Source organism: Scyliorhinus torazame, chromosome 19 (assembly GCF_047496885.1).
Source record: "Scyliorhinus torazame isolate Kashiwa2021f chromosome 19, sScyTor2.1, whole genome shotgun sequence".
NCBI classification, from domain to species: domain Eukaryota; kingdom Metazoa; phylum Chordata; class Chondrichthyes; order Carcharhiniformes; family Scyliorhinidae; genus Scyliorhinus; species Scyliorhinus torazame.
Window position 1 is genome coordinate 76,126,907 of NC_092725.1, and position 22,869 is coordinate 76,149,775.

At 56.2% G+C, this 22,869-nt stretch overlaps 1 protein-coding gene across 3 annotated transcripts in view; it reads left to right on the top strand.

The window, feature by feature from the left end:
* Nucleotides 1-22,869, top strand: part of LOC140396232 (protein Wnt-7b) — a 146,168-nt gene that overhangs the window by 9,196 nt on the left and 114,103 nt on the right. The gene's annotated exons all lie outside the window — the stretch shown is intronic.

A 22,869-nucleotide genomic window follows, 5' to 3' on the forward strand; every position in this document is an offset into this window, starting at 1 on the left:
CGGGAGTCATTGCTCAGCTTTTACCTGGTACCCAGGAATGGTCTGGGGAATTAAGTAAGTGATCCATTTTATGTTATATAGCTTATGCTGCTATCAATGATCTAATTTAGCACTCATCTTGCACGAGAAGTTATATACGATATCAGCTGTAGACTGCAAAATTACCATGACAATATTAGCATGTTGCTACGAAGCTGCTTTCAAAGCCACTTAAATGAAATATACATCTTTTAACACGAGCAGATTAATATTTGATTTAAAGTTGTAAGGATAAATGTGTTGGGCATTTTACTGCTGATATTGTCAGAGGAAATTCCCAGTCTCCTGTCATTTCAAAGGCAGAAAATATCAAATACCACATCCGCTTTGAACAGGTTAAAATTATTCATTGGCTGCAGTGCTAATTAAATTACATTTGCAATAAGATTATTCAGAAGAACAAAAAATGCAGTCAGATAACACACACAGCACCAATTTACAACACCTACATCTACAATGTCCCAGCTACTTCCTCTGAAATACAAATTTCTGGCCCTAATGTGTAAACCTGCTTAAAGAGTTCGGTATTTCTGAATGTACATCAGCATTGCCACAGACAGCACAACATTGTTGTATAGAATCATAGAAATTACAGTGCAATTTTCCTTCTTTTCCCACGTCCATAGAGCCTACTCCCGGATAGATTTTTTCATTTTGAGTAGGGCGCTAATCCCGAAAGTGGAGGGAACGGAATATTCGGCCATAGCCATCTCGGACCACGCCCTGCATTGGGTGGAGCTGGAGTTGGGGCAGGAGAGGGACCAGCGCCCGCTGTGGCGCCTCGATGTGGGACTGTTGGCGGATGAGGGGGGGTGCGGGCGGGTGCGGGGGTGCATTGAAAGATATTTGGAGGCCAACGACAACGGGGAGGTGCAGGTGGGGGTAGTCTGGGAGGCGCTGAAGGCGGTGGTCAGGGGAGAGCTAATCTCCATTAGGGCCCACAGGGAGAAGAGAGAGGGGAGGGAGAGGGAGAGGTTGGTGGGGGCGATTTTAAGGGTGGACAGGAGGTATGCAGAGGCCCCCGAGGAGGGGCTACTCAGGGAGCGATGGAACCTCCAGACGGAGTTCGACCTGTTGACCACAGGGAAAGCAGAGGCACAGTGGAGGAAAGCGCAGGGGGCGGCGTATGAGTATGGGGAGAAGGCGAGTCGGATGCTGGCACACCAGCTTCGTAAGAGGGAGGCAGCGAGGGAGATTGGTGGAGTTAAGGATAGAGGGGGGAATACGGTGCGGAGTGCGGTGCGAATAAACAAGGTATTTAGGGACTTCTATGGGGATCTGTACAGGTCTGAGCCCCCAGCGGGGGAGGAGGGGATGCAACGATTCTTAGATCAGCTGAGGTTCCCGAGGGTGGAGGAGGACGAGGTGGCTGGTTTGGGGGCGCCGATTGGGCTGGAGGAGCTGGTTAAAGGATTGGGGAGCATGCAGGCGGGGAAGGCCCCGGGGCCGGATGGGTTCCCGGTTGAATTCTACAGGAAATACGTGGACCTGCTGGGCCCGTTGCTAGAGAGGACTTTCAATAAGGTGAGGGAGGGGGGAACCTTGCCCCCGACAATGTCTAGGGCGCTGATTTCTTTGATCCTGAAGCGGGACAAGGATCCACTGCAATGTGGGTCGTATAGACCGATCTCACTCCTCAATGTTGATGCTAAGCTGCTGGCAAAGGTGCTGGCTACGAGAATTGAGGACTGTGTCCCAGGGGTGATTCATGAGGACCAGACGGGATTTGTGAAGGGTAGGCAATTAAATACAAATGTGCGGAGGCTCCTCAATGTGATTATGATGCCCCCGGTGGAGGGGGAAGCAGAGGTAGTGGCAGCTATGGACACGGAGAAGGCCTTTGACTGGGTGGAGTGGGAGTATCTTTGGGAAGTGTTGCGGAGGTTTGGGTTCGGGGAGGGGTATTTCAGCTGGGTCAGGCTGCTATATCGAGCCCCGGTGGCGAGTGTGGCTACGAATCGGCGGAGGTCGGAGTACTTTCGGCTGTACCTGGGGGGGGACGCAGGAGTGCCCCCTGTCCCCCTTGTAGTTTGCACTGGCTATTGAGCCTCTGGCCATGGCACTAAGGGAGTCCAGGAAATGGAGGGGACTGGTCCGGGGGGGAGAGGAACACCGGGTGTCGTTCCATGCTGACGACCTGTTGCTATATGTGGCAGATCCAGTGGAGGGGATGGCGGAGGTCATGCGGATCCTAAGGGAGTTTGGGGACTATTCGGGGTATAAACTCAATGTAGGGAAGAATGAGCTCTTTGTGGTGCATTCAGGAGACCAGGGAAGGGGGATAGACGAGCTACCGCTGAAGAGGGCGGAAAGGAGCTTTCGGTACCTGGGGATCCAAGTAGGTAGGAGTTGGGGGGCCCTGCACAAGCTCAATTTGACGCGGTTGGTGGAGCAGATGGAGGAGGATTTTAAAAGATGGGATATGCTGCCACTCTCACTAGCGGGTAGGGTGCAGTCAGTTAAAATGACGGTCCTCCCGAGGTTTCTCTTTGTGTTCCAGTGCCTTCCCATTGTGATCCCCAAGGCCTTTTTCAAACGGGTAAGTAGGAGCATCATGGGTTTTGTGTGGGTGAATAAAACCCCGAGGGTGAAGAGAGTGTTTCTGGAGCGTAGCAGGGACAGGGGGGGCTGGCACTGCCGAATTTGTGTGGCTATTATTGGGCAGCCAATGTGGTGATGATCCGTAAGTGGGTAATGGAGGGAGAGGGGGCGGCGTGGAAGAGGCTAGAGATGGCGTCCTGCGTGGGCACGAACCTGAGGGCACTGGCGACGGCACCGCTGCCGCTCTCGCCGACAAGGTACACCACGAGTCCGGTGGAGGCGGCAACGTTAAAGATCTGGGGGCAGTGGAGGCGACACAGGGGCGAGGTGGGAGCCTCGGTTTGGGCCCCGATTCAGGAGAATCATCGGTTCGTCCCGGGAAGGATGGATGGGGGTTTCGGAGCTGGCATCGGGCAGGGATTAGAAGAATGGGGGACCTGTTCATCGATGGGACGTTTGTGAGCCTAGGGGCGCTGGAGGAGAAGTTTGGGTTACCCCCGGGAAAAGCTTTCAGGTACATGCAAGTGAGGACGCTTGTGAGGTGGCAGGTGAGGGAATTCCCGCTGCTCCCGGCACAGGGGATTCAGGACAGGGTGATTTCGGGTGTATGGGTTGGAGAAGGCAAAATTTCGGCAATTTACCAGGAGCTGAAGGAAGAGGAGGAGGCCTCGGTGGAGGAATTAAAGGGCAAGTGGGAGAAGGAGCTGGGGGAGAAGATAGATGAGGGTCTGTGGGCTGAGGGTTAATTCTTCCTCCTCTTGTGCCAGGCCCAGCCTAATACAGTTCAAAGTTACTCATAGAGCGCATATGACAAGGGCGAGGTTGAGTAGGTTCTTTGGGGTGGAGGACAGATGTGGAAGGTGCTCGGGAAGCCCGGCAAATCACGTCCATATGTTCTGGTCGTGCCCGGCATTGGATGGGTTTTGGAGGGGTTTTGCGAGGACTATGTCCATGGTGGTGAAAACCCGGGTCAAGCCGAGCTGGGGGTTGGCATTATTTGGGGTAATGGACAAGCCGGGAGTGCAGGAGGCGAAAGAGGCCGGTATTCTGGCCTTCGCGTCCCTGGTAGCCCGGCGGAGGATTTTGCTATTATGGGAAGATGCAAAGCCCCCTAGTGTGGAAGCTTGGATCAATGACATGGCAGGGTTCATCAAGCAGGAGAGGATAAAGTTTGCCTTGCGAGGTTCTGTGCAGGGGTTCCTCAGGCGGTGGCAACCGTTCCTAGACTATCTCGCGGAGCGTTAGGAGGAGGTCAGCAGCAGCAGCCCGGGGGGGTGGGGGGTTCTTTCGGGGGGGCATTTGATGGGTGGGGGGGTTCCCTATTGGTGCTTTTAAATGTCATATGGGGGTTTATTGTATATGGGGGAAATCCAATGTACAATTTTTGTATAATTTTTGATTGTTGTGTTCTCGTTTCTTTCTTTTTGTTGGGGGGGGTTGAAAATCTGTTGAAAAATTTGAATAAATATATATTTTAAAAAAAATAGAATTTACAATGCAGAAGGAGGCCATTCGGCCCATCGAGTCTGCACCAGCCCTTGGAAAGAGCACTCTATTTAAGACCACACCTCCGCTCTATCCCCATAACCTAGTAACCCGACCTAACCTTTTGGACACTAAGGGGCAATTTAGCATAACCAATCGACCTAACCTGCACATCATTAATTAGTTTGGAGATCAGATACCAATTATTGTGATCAAAAGAATAACAAACTCTCTGAACCTTAAATTGCACCATCATGAAGGTAATTCATCAATAATTAATATCTAGGCTCTGAGCTTCTGCCCACAATTCAAGTTGACGTTAGCACAATAGGCCAATGATGTAAACACTCATTCCAGATACAAATCCCATTCTTGCAAATAAATCCCCATGCGCACAGAACACCAAGTGTACAGGATTTCATGTTACTGAGGATAATCTATTACCTTTGCCATTGTGTTAATTGCGAGGAAGAAAAATGAAGCTTCTGAAAACTATTATGCCCTATTATGTATTTTCTTTTATTACCTTTTCTTCCCATGTACTTAATGATCTGTTGAGCTGCTTGCAGAAAAATACTTTTCACGTGACAATAAACCAATCCAATCCAATCCAACTAGACAAGTTGCCTGAAAACTCAAAACAAAGTACTGAATAACCCTTGTTAACCTTGCACAGAGCATAATAATAAAATGGTTACATTCTTTTATACCAGCACAAACATGCTACTATTCCTGTACTACTGATAGATGTCCAGCCTTTCCCTGCTATGATAACTAGAGGTTGTTGCTCACCTCCAAGAATAACTGCAAAAGCATTTCTGATGTGAAGTTTCTATTTGGGAAGATTTCATTTGCATCAGGTGCAATGAAATGTAGTTTAAGTCAGACCTTGTGGTGTGTTGCAAAACAGCAATGTATAGTTCTGTTGAGACAATATAAAGCTTTCAATTTGTTTCCACCTTGTATTTTCCCTATGCCAATGTGATGTTACTGCTTTGAAATGTATTCCACAAGTGCGCTTTATTTTGTATGATATTTACAATTGCTTAGTGTGTTTCATTTTTGTTCTCATGGGTTAATTGCACCCATTGACTGAATCACCACAATGTGACTAATATTAGTATTCAATTTCTGATCAAAGAGAGAGGATCATACCTTATATATCTTATGTGAAACTTGTTTGTTTTGTAACAGAAGAGCTCCTCCATTACCATATTACATTCTGTTTAAACATAAAACTCTTCTAAGAATGTAGAGAATTTGTAAATGGAAAATTAGTTCCTGACAAAGTTGCAATAGTCAGAATATTTCAATGGGGACATCATTACACTTAAAAACATGGAGCTGGATTTTACAACTCCCTGTCAGGCATGTTTCTGGGGGCGGGTGGGGGCATGTTAAATATGTCAGGTGTCCAGCCCACCTCTTTCCCACCCACCCCTGACATGTTCCCCATAATAAAGAAGGGAGTGGGGGGGAGTTGATGGGTAAGTTCCCACTAAGCCATCTGCCCTTAGGCCTATTGAGGCCTTTAACTGTCCAATTAATTGGTAATTAAGGACCTGAATTTGCCTCCACTGCCATGAATTGCTGGGAAGTAGCAGGTGGGCCAGACTCTGCCCCTCTGTAACATCCAGCCATGGAATGCATTAATACCAGTTAATAGGGTCAATCAATGTTTGGAGGTTTAATTGGACAAATCTACCCTGTAAAATAAAGAGTATAAATTATGAAAAAGGTTGATATGCTGGAGTAATTGAAGTTGCACTCCAATGCTGGAGCAGGGGGTGATACCTGTTGCAGGAGTTAGGTGAAGGATAGAAACTTGTTTTATCCTGATGTTTATGATGTCACTAATATTAGATTAGAACTTCCATTCTTGTCAGCTATTTATCATTCAGTGGGGAGTGAGGAAGGGGGAGGGTTTGGAAATAATTTTACCAGAATTGAAATTTAAACAATGGAAATATGCAAATACAAAATGTCAGATGTGTCGCAAGTGTGGGATACAAGCCATTCCTTTGCACTTTGTATGTCCCAAAGCTTCATTCTGACAGAACGCCTCCATTGTTTGCAATTAATGTCTACTAAAATTATGTTCATGGGTTACAGTGAGTGCTGTGAACATGCAGATTGGATTTTAGTGTTGTTATTCTGTTCCATTTCACAAGACTGAACAGCTTTGACTGGTGTCAGCAGAGGGCATTGACAGGAATGAAATGTTTGTCTGGTGTGTCTGCAGAGCAAAACTTTGAGCTGAGTAATTGCTTAAACTCGTTAAAAAGTATTGCAAAAAAACCCATAAAAGTAAGATATCAGATGCAACATCTATATTTGGTAAACAAATGGAAAAAGATTGCTCAAACTAACACAATAGTCAGCCGCATTGACTCATGAATCATAAGAAATTTCTGTGAATGTGCAAGAAATGTTCTGTTATGTTCTCACAGAAACATTCTCTTTGAAAGATCTACACTGGAAGAAAGCCAAACAGTGGTTACACTCCAGTATTTACCACAGATACCTCCTGCAAATAACTTAAAACATTTGCACACCCAATTGAAGCTGACACCTTTCCAAAGATGAACACTGAAACATCAATCTCTGCTCTTAGTCTTAGTTCCAAGTAACCTCTGCTGCTCATTGTTGTCACTAGGAGCTCAGGGGCATCAAGCAATGGTAATTGTGGTGATTCAATGCAAGACAAGAATGCAACATTTGATACTTACTAATTATCTTTTTAAAGTCCAATACTTTAAATACTCAAGTAAAAGGCCATTGCCTCACGTGAATGTCTGTGGATGGGGGGGGGGGGTTTACCTTGGTGATTTTAATTAAACAAATATACTTTCTGAATGAAGAGCACCTTTTTATATTCAGAACAGATGCCTGGTTGTCGCCATGTCACTTGACAATGTTACGGAGACGTTAACAGCCCAAGAGTGACAAAAATGGCAGGGACAGCTGCTTTCCACTACATCTTAACACATCACTCAGGAGAGCTTTATTCTCACTTTGCCACATTGAACGTCAGCAGTAGGATGTTGTTAGACTAACTGGTGGCAGCTGGAGTCCTGTTATTAACATTAAAATAAATAAGGTGAATATTTTATTATCCTTTGTTGTTCTCATTTAAAAAACAAATAAAAGGAGGCATTAACATGAAAAGGTGCACAGTGCGTGCTTTCTCCTTTCCTTTCAGTAGCATGCAGGGTTTCTGGAATGGATCTAAAACCATAACAAGGTGCCACCAGGAGTCACATGCTCAGAGAGTAAACAGAACCTCCAGTTCTGTCACACCACTGATGCTCAGCTTCAGGTTATTTTCCTCATTTCAAAAGAGGAGACATGAGATACACTCATGAAAGAGCAGCTTTGTCTCACCATCAATGACAAAATATCCTCCAGGTAGTGTTAGTCAGGAATTTCTGTACGAGCAGGTCTTTGCATTCCAGTCACTCCAGTGTGTGCACAAAGCACATTTATTTGATGTGCAGATGAATGGAAAATCCCTCACACTGTGCCACTCGGAGAACGGTGTCTTGGGAATCTCCAGCTAAGGGTTTTATATAGAACATAGAACATACAGTGCAGAAGGAAGCCATTCGGCCCATCGAGTCTGCACCGACCCACTTAAGCCCTCATTTCCACCCTATCCCCGTAACCCAATAACCCTTCCTCACCTTTTTGGTCACTAAGGGCAATTTTATCATGGCCTATCCACCTACCCTGCACATCTTTGGGCTGTGGGAGGAAACCGGAGCATCCGGAGGAAACCCACACGGACACGGGGAGAACTTACAGACTCTGCACAGACAGTGACCCAGCGGGGAATCAAACCTGGGACCGTGGCGCTTTGAAGCCACAGTGCTATCCACTTATTTTTGCTTGCATTACTTAGTCCATGCAGATTCCCGTATTTTCCACAAATCAGCAGACCATTTTACATCTCTGTTGTATTTTATTTCCATTCTTAGAAAACATGAAAAACAAAAACAAAATACAGCAAGTGCTGGAAATCTAAAATTAAACAGAAGATAATGGTGATATTCAGTAGGACCGGCACCGCGTGTGCAGAGAAGGGGGTATGGTTAATGTTTCCCGTTGATTACCTATGAACCATTTGTCCCACAAAACCTATATAATAAAGCATCAGTTCTTTAATCAACCGATCTCCCCATGGTACCATTCACAGGTCGTCTGTTCCAGACTACAGTTCAGGCACTCCCTGTGATGAAGTGGTTTACGTAGCCCTGTGGTCAGTCTAATTGAATTATGAGGGAAGTTTGCTGATTAACAAATGGCTAAAAAATACAATTCAAAGTCAGAAAATAACAAACCTTTCTTTATACTTCTGATATTTTGATCTCTTGAGTGTGATGGATGTGCTCAAAACATTTCTCTAATTAGATAATAGCTGATGTAGTTCACTCCATTGTCCTTGCAAATACTGCCATATCCCAACCTCCCTTTCCTCTCCAAAACTTTGAACATGTTGTCACCTCTTTTCTGGAACTTCATGGGTGAGATTCTCCGACCCCCCGCCTATTTAATGGCGTCAACCAGTGCTGATGGTTGACGCCGTCCAGCGTGGAGGTAGGTCACGGCCTGGGGGGTGGGAGAGGTGTGTGTGGGTGTGTGTGCAGTGGGGGGGGGGGGGTTGGGGTGGGGGGGCTTCGGGGGAGTGCCGGGGAAGGGGGGGGTGAGTGCCAGCGAGGGGGACGGGGGGGATGAGTGCCGGGGACGGGGGGGGGGGGGGGGATGAGTGCCGGGGACGGGGGGGGGGGGGGATGAGTGCCGGGGACGGGGGGGGGGGGGGGGATGAGTGCCGGGGATGGGGGGATGAGTGCCGGGGACGGGGGGGATGAGTGCCGGGGACGGGGGGGTGAGTGCCGGTGAGGGGGACGGGGAAGAGTGCCGGGGACGGGGGGATGAGTGCCGGGGGGGGGATGAGTGCCGGGGACGGGGGGATGAGTGCCGGGGACGGAGTGGTGAGTGCCGGGTACGGGGGGGAGGTGAGTGCCGGGTACGGGGGGGTGAGTGCCGGGTCCGTGGGGGGTGAGTGCCGGGTCCATGGGGGGGTGAGTGCTGGGGTGGGGGGGTGAGTGGCGGGTCCGGGGGGGTGAGTGCCGGGTATGGGGGGGGTGAGTGCCGGGTATGGGGGGGTGAGTGCCGGGGACGGGGGTTGAGTGCCGGGGACGGGGGGGGGGGGGGTGAGTGCCAGGGATGGAGGGGTGAGTGCCGGGTACGAGGACGGGGGGGATGAGTGCCGAGGACAGGAGGGGTGAGTGCCGGGGACGGGGGTATGAGTGCCGGAGACGGGGGAATGAGTGCCGGAGACGGGGGTATGAGTGCCGGAGACGGGTGTATGAGTGCCGGGGGATTTGAGGGTGAGTGCCGGGGTGGGGGGGTGGGGGTGAGTGTCGGGTACGGGGGTGTGAGTGCCGGGGACAGGGGGGTGACTGCCGGGGACGGGCTGGTAAGTGCCGGGTACGGGGGGGTAGAGTGCCGGGGGGTGGGGGGGGGGGGAGTGCCGGGGGGGGGGGTGAGTGCCGGGGGGGGGGGGGGGGCCAGCGATGGGGGGGGTGAGTGCCGGGTACGAGGAAGGGGGGGATGAGTGCCGGGGACGGGGGGTGAGTGCCGGGTACGGGGGGGAGGTGAGTGCTGGGTGTGGGGGGGGTGAGTGCCGGGTCTGGGGGGGGGGGTGAATGCCGGGTATGGAGGGGGGTGAGTGCCGGGTCGGGGGGGGGAGTGAGTGCCGGGTATGGAGGGGGGTGAGTGGCGGTTATGGGGGGGTGAGTGCCGGGGACGGAGGTTGAGTGCCGGGTACGGGGGGGGTGTGAGTGCCAGGGATGGAGGGGTGAGTGCCGGGTACGAGGACGGGGGGGATGAGTGCTGAGGACAGGAGGGGTGAGTGCCGGGTAAGGGGGGGGTGAGTGCCGGGGACGGGGGTATGAGTGCCGGGGACGGGGGTATGAGTGCCGGGGATGGGAGGGTGAGTGTCGGGTACGGGGGGGGGGTGAGTGCCGGGTAAGGGGGGGGTGAGTGCCGGGGACGGGGGTATGAGTGCCGGGGATGGGAGGGTGAGTGTCGGGTACGGGGGAGGTGAGTGCCGGGGACAGGGGGGTGAGTGCCGGGGACGGGCTGGTAAGTGCCGGGTACGGTAGGATTGAGTGCCGGGGGGGGGGGGGTGGTGGTGAGTGCCGAGGACAGGGGGGGGGTGAGTGCCGGGGACGGGGGGGTTGAGTGCCGGGGCCGGGGGGGTGAGTGCCGGGGACGGGGGGGTGAGTGCCTGGGATGGGGGGGTGAGTGCCGGGTACGAGGACGGGGGGATGAGTGCCGAGGACAGGGGGGGGTGAGTGCCGGGGACGGGGGGGGTGAGTGCCGGTGGGGGGGGGGGGGGGGAGGTGAGTGCCGGGGACGGGGGTATGAGTGCCGTGGACATGACTGCCGGGGATGGGGGTGTGAGTGCCGGGGACGGGGGGGTGAGTGCCGGGGACGGGGGGGTGAGTGCCGGGGACGGGGTGGTGAGTGCCGGGGACGGGGGGGTGAGTGCCGGGGATGGGGTGGTGAGTGCCGGGTACGGGGGGGTGAGTGCCGGTGGGGGGGGGGGAAGGTGAGTGCCGGGGACAGGGGGGTGAGTGCCGGTGGGGGGGGGGGGAAGGTGAGTGCCGGGGACGGGCTGGTGAGTGCTGGGTACGGGGGGGATGAGTGCCAGGGACGGGGGGGGGGGGGGTGAGTGCCGGGGGGGGGGGGGGGGGGCGTGAGTGCCAGGGACGAGGACGGGGGGAATGAGTGCCGAGGACAGGGGGGGTGAGTGCCGGGGACGGGGTGGTGAGTGCCGGGGACAGGGGGGTGAGTGCCGGTGGGGGGGGGAAGGTGAGTGCCGGGTACGGGGGGGGTGAGTGCCAGGGACGGGGGGGGGGGGTATGAGTGCCGGGGACGGGGGTATGAGTGCCGGGGACGGGGGGGTGAGTGCCGGGGACGGGGGGGTGAGTGCCGGTGGGGGGGGGGAAGGTGAGTGCCGGGTACGGGGGGGTGAGTGCCAGGGACGGGGGTATGAGTGCCAGGGACGGGGGTATGAGTGCCGCGGACGGGGGCGTGAGTGCCGGGGACGAGGATGGGGGGGATGAGTGCCGAGGACAGGGGGGTGAGTGCCGGGGACGGGTTGGTGAGTGCTGGGTACGGGGGGGATGAGTGCCAGGGACGGGGGTATGAGTGCCGCGGACGGGGGTGTGAGTGCCGGGGACGAGGATGGGGGGGGTGAGTGCCGGGGACAGGGGGGTGAGTGCCGGGGACGGGTTGGTGAGTGCTGGGTACGGGGGGGATGAGTGCCAGGGACGGGGGGGGGGTGAGTTCCGGGGACGGGGGGGGGGGTTGAGTGCCGGGGACGGGGGGGGGGGCGTGAGTGCCGGGGACGAGGACGGGGGGAATGAGTGTCGAGGACAGGGGGGGTGAGTGCCGGGGACGGGGGTATGAGTGCCGGGGACATGAGTGCCGGGGGGACGGGGGGGGGTGAGTGCCGGGGACGGGGGGGGGGGGTGAGTGCCGGTGGGGGGGGGAAGGTGAGTGCCGGGTACGGGGGGGTGAGTGCCAGGGATGGGGGGGTGACTGCCGGGGACGGGGGGGATGAGTGCCGAGGACAGGGGTATGAGTACCAGGGACGGGGGTATGAGTACCAGGGACGGGGGTATGAGTGCCGGGGACATGAGTGCCGGGGACGGGGGGGTGAGTGCCGGGGATGGGGGGGTGAGTGCCGGGTACGGGGGGGTGAGTGCCGGTGGGGGGGTGGGGGGGGGGGAAGGTGAGTGCCGGGGACGGGGGTATGAGTGCCGGGGACGGGGGTATGAGTGCCGGGGACGGGGGTATGAGTGCCGGGGGGACGGGGGGGGTGAGTGCCGGGGGGGGGGGGGGTGAGTGCCGGTGGGGGGGGGAAGGTGAGTGCCGGGTACGGGGGGGTGAGTGCCAGGGATGGGGGGGTGAGAGCCGGGTACGGGGGTATGAGTGCAGGGGACGGGGGGGCGTAAGTGCCGGGGACGAGGACGGGGGGGATGAGTGCCGTGGACAGGGGGGGTGAGTGCCTGGGACGGGGGTATGAGTGCCGGGGACATGAGTGCCGGGGGGACGGGGGGGGGTGAGTGCCGGGGACGGGGGGGGGGGGTGAGTGCCGGTGGGGGGGGGAAGGTGAGTGCCGGGTACGGGGGGGTGAGTGCCAGGGATGGGGGGGTGACTGCCGGGGACGGGGGGGATGAGTGCCGAGGACAGGGGTATGAGTACCAGGGACGGGGGTATGAGTACCAGGGACGGGGGTATGAGTGCCGGGGACATGAGTGCCGGGGACGGGGGGGTGAGTGCCGGGGATGGGGGGGTGAGTGCCGGGTACGGGGGGGTGAGTGCCGGTGGGGGGGTGGGGGGGGGGGAAGGTGAGTGCCGGGGACGGGGGTATGAGTGCCGGGGACGGGGGTATGAGTGCCGGGGACGGGGGTATGAGTGCCGGGGGGACGGGGGGGGTGAGTGCCGGGGGGGGGGGGGTGAGTGCCGGTGGGGGGGGGAAGGTGAGTGCCGGGTACGGGGGGGTGAGTGCCAGGGATGGGGGGGTGAGAGCCGGGTACGGGGGTATGAGTGCAGGGGACGGGGGGGCGTAAGTGCCGGGGACGAGGACGGGGGGGATGAGTGCCGTGGACAGGGGGGGTGAGTGCCTGGGACGGGGGTATGAGTGCCGGGGACATGAGTGCCGGGGACGGGGGGGTGAGTGCCGGGGATGGGGGGGTGAGTGCCGGTGACGGGGGGGGGGGGTGAGTGCCGGGGACGGGGGGGGTGAGTGCCGGGGACGGGGGGGTGAGTGCCGGTGGGGGGGTGGGGGGGGGAAGGTGAGTGCCGGGTACGGGGGTGTGAGTGCCGGGGACAGGGGGGGTGAGTGCCGGGGACGGGCTGGTGAGTGCTGGGTACGGGGGGGATGAGTGCCAGGGCCGGGGACGGGGGGGGGTGGTGAGTGCCGTGGACGGGGGGGGGCGTGAGTGCCGGGGACGGGGGACCGGGGGGGATGAGTGCCGGGCGGGGGGGGGGGTGAGTGCCGGGGGGGGGGGGGTTGAGTGCCGGGGGGGGGGGGGGTGAGTGCCGGGGGGGGGGGGGGGTGAGTGCCGGGGGGGGGGGTGCGAGGGCAATGGAGTTTGTCTGCCTGGCCAGGTGTCATCCTCCAACAGTCGCGCCCATGCCACCTGGCTGGGGGAAGGGGGGGTACGGGCCGTCATATTTTCTGATCAGCCAGCGATGTTTGCCGCCATAGCGGCAGCCGCTGTTCTCCATGTTGCCCTCGAGGAGGAGGAGGAGCGTGCCAGAGAGGTGGCGCAGGCTGCCGCAGAGGAGCATGCCACAGAGGAGCAGGCGGCAGCCGCCCAGGCTGGAGGGACACCCGCCCGACAGGACGAGGAGGAGTAGGAGCAGGGGGAGCACGTAGTGGAGGAGGAACACGAGGAGGGGGAGGAGGACGTCGCGGCGCCACGGCAACGGAAGCACCCAAGGAGGCCCCGTGTGTACCGGCCCCGGTTGCCGTACCAGGATCTCACGGACCAGGAATGCAGGAGGAGACTCCGGATGAACCGGGAAACCGTGGCACACATCTGTCACCTGGTATCGCGTGGCACTGGTGGGGGGGTCTCTCGCCCGTGTCCGTCAAGGTTACGGTGGCCCTGAACATTTATGCCACGGGGTCATTCCAGACGCCAGGTGGGGACCTGTCCGGCATCTAGCAGACATCGGTGAACCGGTGCATCCGGGCAGTGACAGATGCCCTATATACCATTGCGGACTGCTACATCCACTTCCCTGTGGACCGGGCCAGCCAGGATGCCCGGGCCGTGGGCTTCTCTGCCGTGGCCGGGTTTCCCATGGTCCAGGGCACGATCGATGGGATGTACGTCGCCATACGGCCACCTGCAGATAACAGGGCAGTGTTCACCAATAGGAAGGGGACCTATTCCATGAACATCCAGGTGGTCTGCGATCACCGCATGATTATCCTGCACGTCTGCGCCCGGTACCCGGGAAGTGTACATGACTCATACGTGTTATCACGGTCTTATATCCCCGGCATGCAAGAGGGACGCCACCCCCGGCTGAGGGGCTGGTTGCTGGGCGACAGGGGTAACCCGTTGCGGTCGTGGCTGATGACGCCTATATGGAGGCCACAGAATGATGCGGCGAACAGCTACAATGATGCCCATGCAGCGACAAGGGGAATGATAGAGAGCTGCTTTGGCGTGCTCAAAATGCACTTCAGGTGCCTGGACCTCTCTGGGGGCGCCCTCCAGTATCCGTCAGATAGGGTCGGCTGCATCATTGTGGTGTGCTGCGTCCTGCGGAACATCGCCCCTCTGCTGGGCTATGTTGCCCAGAGGAGGGCGGAGTGGAGGAGCAGCAGGAAGAGGCGCAGTCCTCCCCAGATGAGGGGGATGGGGGCAATGGTCAGGGCAGACGGGCTAGACATGGGCGGGTGGCTGTCCAATGTTACCGGCTGGGCCAGGAGGAAGGGGACAGGCTGATAGCCTCCCGCTTCACTGACTAGGGGGCGTGGGATTCGGCGAGTATGGCCACATACCGCACACCATGGCAACACCCGAACACCCTCACCCCCTCTACCACACCAACCCCACCCGCTAGCACACCACCCCCCCATTGCCGATCCACCTGCAGCACAACAGCCGGACGCACACAGTTGCCGGTGGACACGTGTCTACTGCAGGCCATGGAGGATGATGACAACCCGCTCTGCAATGAGCTCCTGGCTCCACATCGTTGGACGATGTCTGACCCATGGCCACAGTACCACCATCCACCCGGACCATCCCTGCATGCGGCTGTGATACTGCAGCGCATGGTCCCGTCCTCTGCTCGCGGGGATGGCGAGGGCGGCCCAGGGGGAAGGGGGCAGACTCACCTGAGGCCGACGTAAAACCACCCCTCACACACACACTGGCGCACAACGTACATGACACCCCCCGCACGCTTCAGACAGAGCACAAAGGCAGCTTCTGTAGGTGCATACACGTGCCCTAGCCCCTAAAACCCGTCTGTGCCCTGCACCCGTGCCAACTTACTCAGTCTAATTGTTTGGCCTTACGGGCCCTTTGACTACGCCTAGGTGGTTCCTCAGATGGTACAGCAGAACTGGAGGTGGACTCCTGCGATTCCTGCCCTCTGACTCGGGATCCCTTTGGCGGCCGTTTCCTGGGGCGTCCAGGCCTAGATGGGCCAGGCTGCGGCCTGGGCGACTGGGATGGTGAGCTGCCAGCCTGTCCTGCCCGTTGCCCACCCGATGCACCTGGGACGGAAGGGGGGGAGTCTGAGGTGCTGCAGTGTTCCTGGACCTCCCCTACAGGGGGACCAGGGACGGGCGCCAGCAACTCCTCCTCCCTCGGGGTGCCCAATGGCCCCCAGGCCTCTACATGGGTTGGGGGTGCGAACGGACCGGCCATCCGACGCCCCTCCAACACCTGGCGCTGCCAGTCCTGGAGGCCCGTGCTGGTATCGACAAGGGTATGCAGGTTTGCAGCCATGGAGCTCCGGGAGTTGGCCATCCCTGTCTGTGACTGTGCAACGCCGGCTAGCACATGGGCAATGGCGCCGATGCCCTCAGAGGGCCTGCTGAGACTGGGCCATGGCCTGCTGAGACAGGGCCACGGCGTTGAGCACCTCTGCCATCTACCGCTGGCGCTGGGTCATGACCTCCTGTGAGAGGGCAGCCATATCCTGGGCCACAGACGCCGCCTGCACGGAAAGCCACAGGCCTCGCATACTGCTCCCCATGCCTGACACCATCGCACCCATTGCCTCCACCGCGGACGCCACCTGTGCGGTGTCGGCCTGGGTGGCACGCACGACCGGCACCACTCCCAGCTCCTGGACGCGGGTGGACTCCTCCACCTGCGACTGCAGCCGCTGCAAGCCGGCCGTCACCCTCTTCGCTCTTCCCAGGTTCGGTGGTTGCATCGGGGCTATGGGTGGGTGTGGTAACTCCAGGAACCCGGGATCCATCTGGGCGGCAGATGTTCGCTTGCGCCACGATGCCCTCCGACCTCCCGGCCCCTCTGCTGCTCCTACCTCCACCTGCTGTACCTGTACGGCTGTGTTGTGCGCACCAGTGAGTGTACCAGACACCTCATCACTAAAGTGCCCAACTGAGGTGAGTGTCTCTGCGATGGTGGAGGATGTTGGAGACAGCAGTGGCGTTGTGTCGTGCGCATCATCCGACTCTGAGTCCATGGTACTTTGGGGTGGCGGTTGTCTCCACCCATCCAATCTGTGTCACTGTCCTGTATTTCGGTTTCCTGGGAAGGGGTCTCCTGGGTAGGGGTGTCTTGGGTAGGGGTCTCCTGGGTAAGGGTGTCCTGGGTAAGGGTGTCCTGGGTAGGGGTGTCCTGGGTAGGGGTGTCCTGGGTAGGGGTGTCCTAGGTAGTGGTGTCCTGGGTAGGGCTGTCCTGGGTAGTGGTGTCCTGGGTAGGGCTGTCCTGGGTAGGGCTGTCCTGGGTAGGGCTGTCCTGGGTAGTGGTGTCCTGGGTAGGGCTGTCCTGGGTAGGGCTGTCCTGGGTAGGGCTGTCCTGGGTAGGGCTGTCCTGGGTAGGGCTGTCCTGGGTAGGGCTGTCTTGGGTAGGGCTGTCCTGGGTAGTGGTTTCGTGGCTCGGCTGCGACGAGGGCCTGTGGCTGCCCCCCTCGTCGCTGGGTGGCACACGCCTGCGTTGGCGCACCCGCACGAGATGGGGGCGTCGTCTCCCTATTGCTCCAGGTCTCTCCGTCTCCCATGGTCGCCCTGGGGCATCCTGCGGGCGTCGCGTGCCAGAGGGTCTGGGTCTCTCCGTCTCCCGTGGTCGCCCTGGGGCATCCTTCCGGCGTCGTGTGCCAGAGGGTCCGGGTCTCTCCGTATCCCGTGGTCGCCCTGGAGCATCCTGCGGGTGTCGCGTGCCAGAGGGTCCGGGTCTCTACGTATCACATGGTCGCCCTGGGGCATCCTGCGGGCGGTCGGCATCTGCGGGGATGGATGCCTCGACGTTTGCTCCTGCGATACACAATGAAGCATGCATGGTTAGACACGCAGGCGGTGATCAGGTGATATGGGGAGGGGGGATATGGCGGAGGGGGGATATGAGGGAGGGGGATATGGATGATATAAGGGAGGGGGGATATGGGGGAGGGGGGATATGGGGACGGGCTGTCGGTGGCTCACTTGCTGGTGGGCCCCCGACCCCTGCATCGGCAACCTCCCGGTCCTCAGGTCCTCCAGCCAGTTCCAGTTCCTCATGTACGGTGAGTGGCCTCTCATCAACTGGGCCTCCTTCCAGTCCGCTCATGCTCCCTATTGTTGTGTGCGTGCTTCTCCTGTGGGTGGCAGGGGTAAAGGGCAACAGTGTTAGACAGGTATATGAATGCACGCCATCGGTTGCGCGTATAGTGCAGAGGTTAGGGTTAGGGTTGGTTTCACCTGGGGGTGTGCCGCCCATCGGGCAGGGAGGGGGGGGGGACTCACCCTGGCTGCCCTGACGAGGTCGTTCACCTTCTTGTGGCACTGGGTGCCTGTCCGTGGTGTCAGAGCCACAGCGCTAACGGCCTCTGCCACCTCCCTCCACAGACGCCGGCTGAGGCGTGGGGCGACCCTGCGGCCATGTCCGGGGTACAGGGACTCCCTCCTCTCCTCCACTGCGTCCAGAAGCGCCTCGATGTCGCGGTCCTGGAACCTCGGGGCTGCGCAGCAGGCGGCCATCTTGTCGGGTCTTCCGGGATGGGGGGGGGGCACGGCTTTTGAGCCGTCACGCATGCGGCGTCAATGACGCCGCACGGCGTCACCGTCCACGTCGGGTGACGTCATCGCGAATGGCATCATGCCGCTGCTAGCCCATTCGGGGCCGGAGAATTTGCGTTGTTTGGGGGGGCCCGACACCGGAGTGATCCGTGCCGTTTTTGGCACCGGGTCCCGGACATCGCGCCAGTTTTCGGAGAATCTCGCCCCATGTTTGAATCCCTCCAATCTAGCTTCCACTCATGTCACAATCTTATCAAAGTCATAAATGGCATCCTATCAGAGGTAACCTAACCCTCCTCATCCTTCTCGACCTGACTGCAGCCTTTGACACTGTTTTTGAAAAAATTTAGAGTACCCAATTATTTTTTTCCAATTAAGGGGCAATTTAGCGTGGTCAATCCACCTACCCTGCACATCTTTGGGTGGTGGGGGCGAAACCCATGCAAACACGGGGAGAATGTGCAAACTCCACACGGACAGTGACCCAGGGTCGGGATCGAACCTGGGACCTCAGCGCCATGAGACAGCAGTGCCAACCACTGCGCCGCCGTGCTGCCTGCCTTTGACACTGTTGACAAACACACCATCCTACTCCAATGCCTCTAACATTATCATTCAGCTGGGTGAGACTGCAGTCACTTGGTCCATTAATCATAGCCAGAATATCACTGAGAATGATTTATCTTCCCATGCTTGCACCATTACCTCCACCACACCATTACGATGTCCTCCACGGCCCCTTCCTATTTCCTATTCACGACATTATCCCAAAATATAGCATTCGTTTTGACACATACACCAATGGCACCCAGCTGCACCTCATGACCACTTCCCTTAACTCCTCAATTGTTGCTAAATTATTAGACTGCTTGTTTAACATTCAGAATTGGGTGAGCAGAAACCTTCTAAATTCTAGTGAAAACAGGTCTAATTTGAGTAGCCTCCCCTTGTAGCTCAACCCCTGTAACCCAGGTATCATTTACTGTAATATAGTCCTGGGATTCAGATGATGTTACAAACTGCAACACCCAAGTTCATGCATATTTTTCACCCTTCAAAACACATCAGGGTTGTACTTCCGGTGGTGGATATGTGGTGAGCAGTCGCACATGCAGTGCCTCCCACTGGGGTACTTTGGTTTTGACCACTTTTGCCCGGTTTATGGGTGATTATTTTTGGGGAAATTAATTTAGTTTGATGGGATAGGGTCCCCTCACAGTGGTAATGCCAGCAAGTACAATACAAGGCAGAAGTCGGACAAGGGATCGACGTCAGACTCTGAAGTCCCTCGAGCCTCGGTGGAGTGGGGGGGGGACATGCTGTGCCCTTGACAGTTGAAATTTTGCCGAAAGCTCCTCCAAATCCATGAACACATCCCCAAAATATTCAAGGCCCTTTCCTTCCCATGACTTAAACGTTGTACCAAACCCAACGGCACAAACAGTTGGTTGTCGCAGATAGAGCCAACGGTGACAACTCAGCTTGTAATACTGCCTAAACTGCTTCCATATCCTTAAAGTAGAGAGCACCACCAAGTTTGAGTAATACCTCCCTGGGGAGAACAAGAACAAAGCCGTAACCAAAGCTCGTAAACCCGAGACCTTACACAAACTTGCCTCCACCTGCCCCCATATGTCACCTGACTCCTCCAACCACGCCAGCTCCTTCTCAATATCGGCCGCCCAATAATAAGCGAGTAAATTGGGTAATGTCGCCCACCCCGACTGCCGGTCCCTCTGAAGGAATACCCTACAAATTCTTGGTGACTTACTCGGCCAAATAAAAGAGGTGATTAACTTGTTAATCTCGGCAAAGGAAGACTTAGCAAAAAAAAAGGAAGTAATTGAAACAGAAATAAAAACCTTGGGAGAATGTTCATCTCAACAGTCTGTACTCTGCTCATCAAGAACAGCGGAAGGTGATCCCACTTCTGTTAACCAGACCTCACCCTACTCACAAACTTGTATAGTTTCACCTATGAAGCAAGAGTCAATCATGGGCCACTTGGATACCCAGACACCGGAAGCTATCTCTGGCAAGACTAAAAGGCAATACCCCCAGATGTGCTCCTCTTCCCGGGAGATTAAATGCAGATTCTGGTCAGAGCTACCTAGTGAGCGACCTCCCCTCATATATGGCCACTAGAAGTCCTCCATTGTGCCCGCTTTTGTTTGTCCTAGCAATTAAGCTGCTATCTATTGCGTTGAGGTCATCCACTAGATGGAGGGAGATAGAGCATGGGGGAGGGAGTATAGAGTGTCCTCATATGTGGATGATTTGTTACTATATATCATGGACTCACTCTCCAATGTGGAGGAGATAATGAAGCTGCTCAGGAGTTTTGGTTCTTTCTTGGGTAAAGCTAAATCTGGGCAAAAGTGAATATGTTTCAGTGAACCCCCACCCCCAGGGAGTGGAGCTGATCTGGGGAGATTGCCATTTTACCCGGCCAGGACTAGGAATCCGGATGGCCCATGATTGGGCCTTGGTTCCATAAACATAACTTTGCTAGCCTGGTGGATGGGGTGAAGGCTGATTTGAAAAGGTGGGATGACCTCCCTCTGTCTTGCGGGGAGGGTGCAAACGATGAAGATGAATATTCTCCCGAGGGTTTGTTTTTGTTCCTGTGTCTCCCAGTCTTTCTTCCCAAGGCTTTCTTTTGCAGGGTCAGTAAATTGATATCTACTTTTGTTTGGGCTGGTCAGACCCTTCAGGTTCACAGGATGTTTCTGCAAAGGGTTAGGCAGTCAGGGGGGTTGGCACTACCTAATCTGTAATGTTACTATTAGACGGCAAATACTGATAAGGTGTGGGGGTGTCTTAGGGATCCGGATTCTGTAGGGGTGCGGATGGAGGAGGGTTCATGCATAGGGTTGTGTCTGAGGGCCCTAGTTACTGCCCCACACCTGTTTTCCCCTGCAAGATTTACTTTGAGCCTGGTGGTGATAGCCACTTTGAGGATTTGGAATCAGTTTAGGTAGCATTTTAAACTGGGCTCCATGTCACTGTTGGCTCGATTTGCAGGTTTGTGCTGCCTGGCTTGGATTCATCGTTTAGGGCATGGGAGAGAGGGGGGTTGGAGAGGTTTAGGGACATGTATTTGGAAGGTGGGTTTGCCGGTTTGGATGACCTTTTAGAGAAGTTCCAACTCCCGAGAGTTAACGTATTCAGGTACTTGCAGTTTCACGACTTTCTACGTAAGAAGCTTCCTTTATATCCCCTGGCACTTGGACAGGGCCTTGTCCTTGGCTGAGTTAGGGGAGGGTAAGATTTAGGATATTTATGGGTAGATGTTGTTGAAGGAGCAGGCTTCGCTGGAAGAAATAAAGGGGAAATGGAGGGTGAACTGGGTGTAGTTTTTGAAGGGGGGATGGGGAGTGAAGCTCTTCACAATGCCAACTTCACTTCCTCATGTGCAACATTAAGCTTGATCCAGTTCAAGGTGATGCACAGAGTGTACGTGACCAGGGCACATATGAAGGAGTTCTTCTTGGGGGTGGAGGATAGGTGTGAATGGTGCCCTAGGGGGCCGGCGAACCTGTTTTGGTTTTGGTTTTGCCCTAAGCTTCTAAGCTGCTTGGTCTCCTTTTTCCTTTTTTCTATCCTCTACCCCCACACAGAACCTACTCATCCTCGCCAACGTCATAGGAGCCCTCTATACCATCTTAAACTGGGTGAGGCTTTGCCTCGCACATGACGAGAACACGTTCAACCTCCACAAGACCTCCACCCACGTCTCGCCGCCCATCTCTCCCAGCTCCTCCCCCCACCTATGTTTAATATCCCCCACCAGGGCTCCCTCCCACTCCATCAACTCCTTGTAGACATCTGATACGTCTCTAGATTTGTGTGGGCGAGGAAGCCCCCGCGGCTAAGGAGGGCTTTCTTGGAGCTGGGGCGATGGGCATTGCCGAGTATGATGAATTGCTACTGGGAGGTGAATATTACTATGATTAGGAATTGGGCCATGGGGGAGGGGTTGGTGTGGGGATGAATGGAAGCGGCATTGTGTACGGGAACCTGTTTAAGGTAATTGTTCTTGGCGTCTTTACCGTTCTCGCTGACCAGGCACTACGAGCCCAGTGGTAGTGCCGGCTCTAAGGATGTGGGAGCAGTGGTGGCAGCATCTACCGCTGGAGGGTGAATTGGTGTGGGCGCTGATTTGTAATAACCATTGGTTTGCACCGGCAGGGCTGGATGCGAGGTTTCGGGGATGATGGCAGGAGGGGATTGAGCGTTTTAGTGCTCTGTTTTTAGGGGGAAAATTTGCAAAATCAGAGGACCCTAAGGAAGAGTATGAGGTAGTCAGGGAGAATGGCTTTAGGTACCTGCAGGTTCGGGACTTTGTAACAACTTGGGGATGAAGATTGGGAGGTTAGGGTTAGGGTTAGGGTTAACAAACAGAAACGTTGGCAGCACCGTCATTTTTACTGGTGGCAGCACCCGCCTTGCCAGCGACAGTGGCAACATATCCCACCTCTTAAAATCCGCCCACATCTGCTCCACCAACCGAGCCAGGTTCAGCTTGTGCAGCTGCACCCAGCTTCGTGCCACCTGGATACAAAATATCTAAAACTTGCCCCCACACCCTAAACGGCAACTCCCCCAACCTATTTCCTGCCCTCTAGTCTCAATCGGGAACATCTCACTTTTCCCCATATTCAATTTGTAGCCCAAGAACCGGCCAAACTCTCCCAGGATTTCCATGATGTCGGTTCTATCGCCAAAGTGAAGAGTGACGGGGGGAGCGGGCACCTCTGCCTTATCCCCCGATGCAGCCCGAAGTATACCAAACTCACTTGGTTCGTCCGCACACTCGCAACCGCTGCCTTATACAGCAACCAAACCCAATCTATAAGCCCTGCCTGAACCCGAATCGCCCAGCACCTCCAAAAGATACGGCCACTCCACCCAATCAAATGCCTTCTCCGCATCCATCGCTACCACTACCTCCAACTTCCCCTCCGAAGGTATCATAATAATGATCTTTATTGTCACAAGTAGGCTTACAC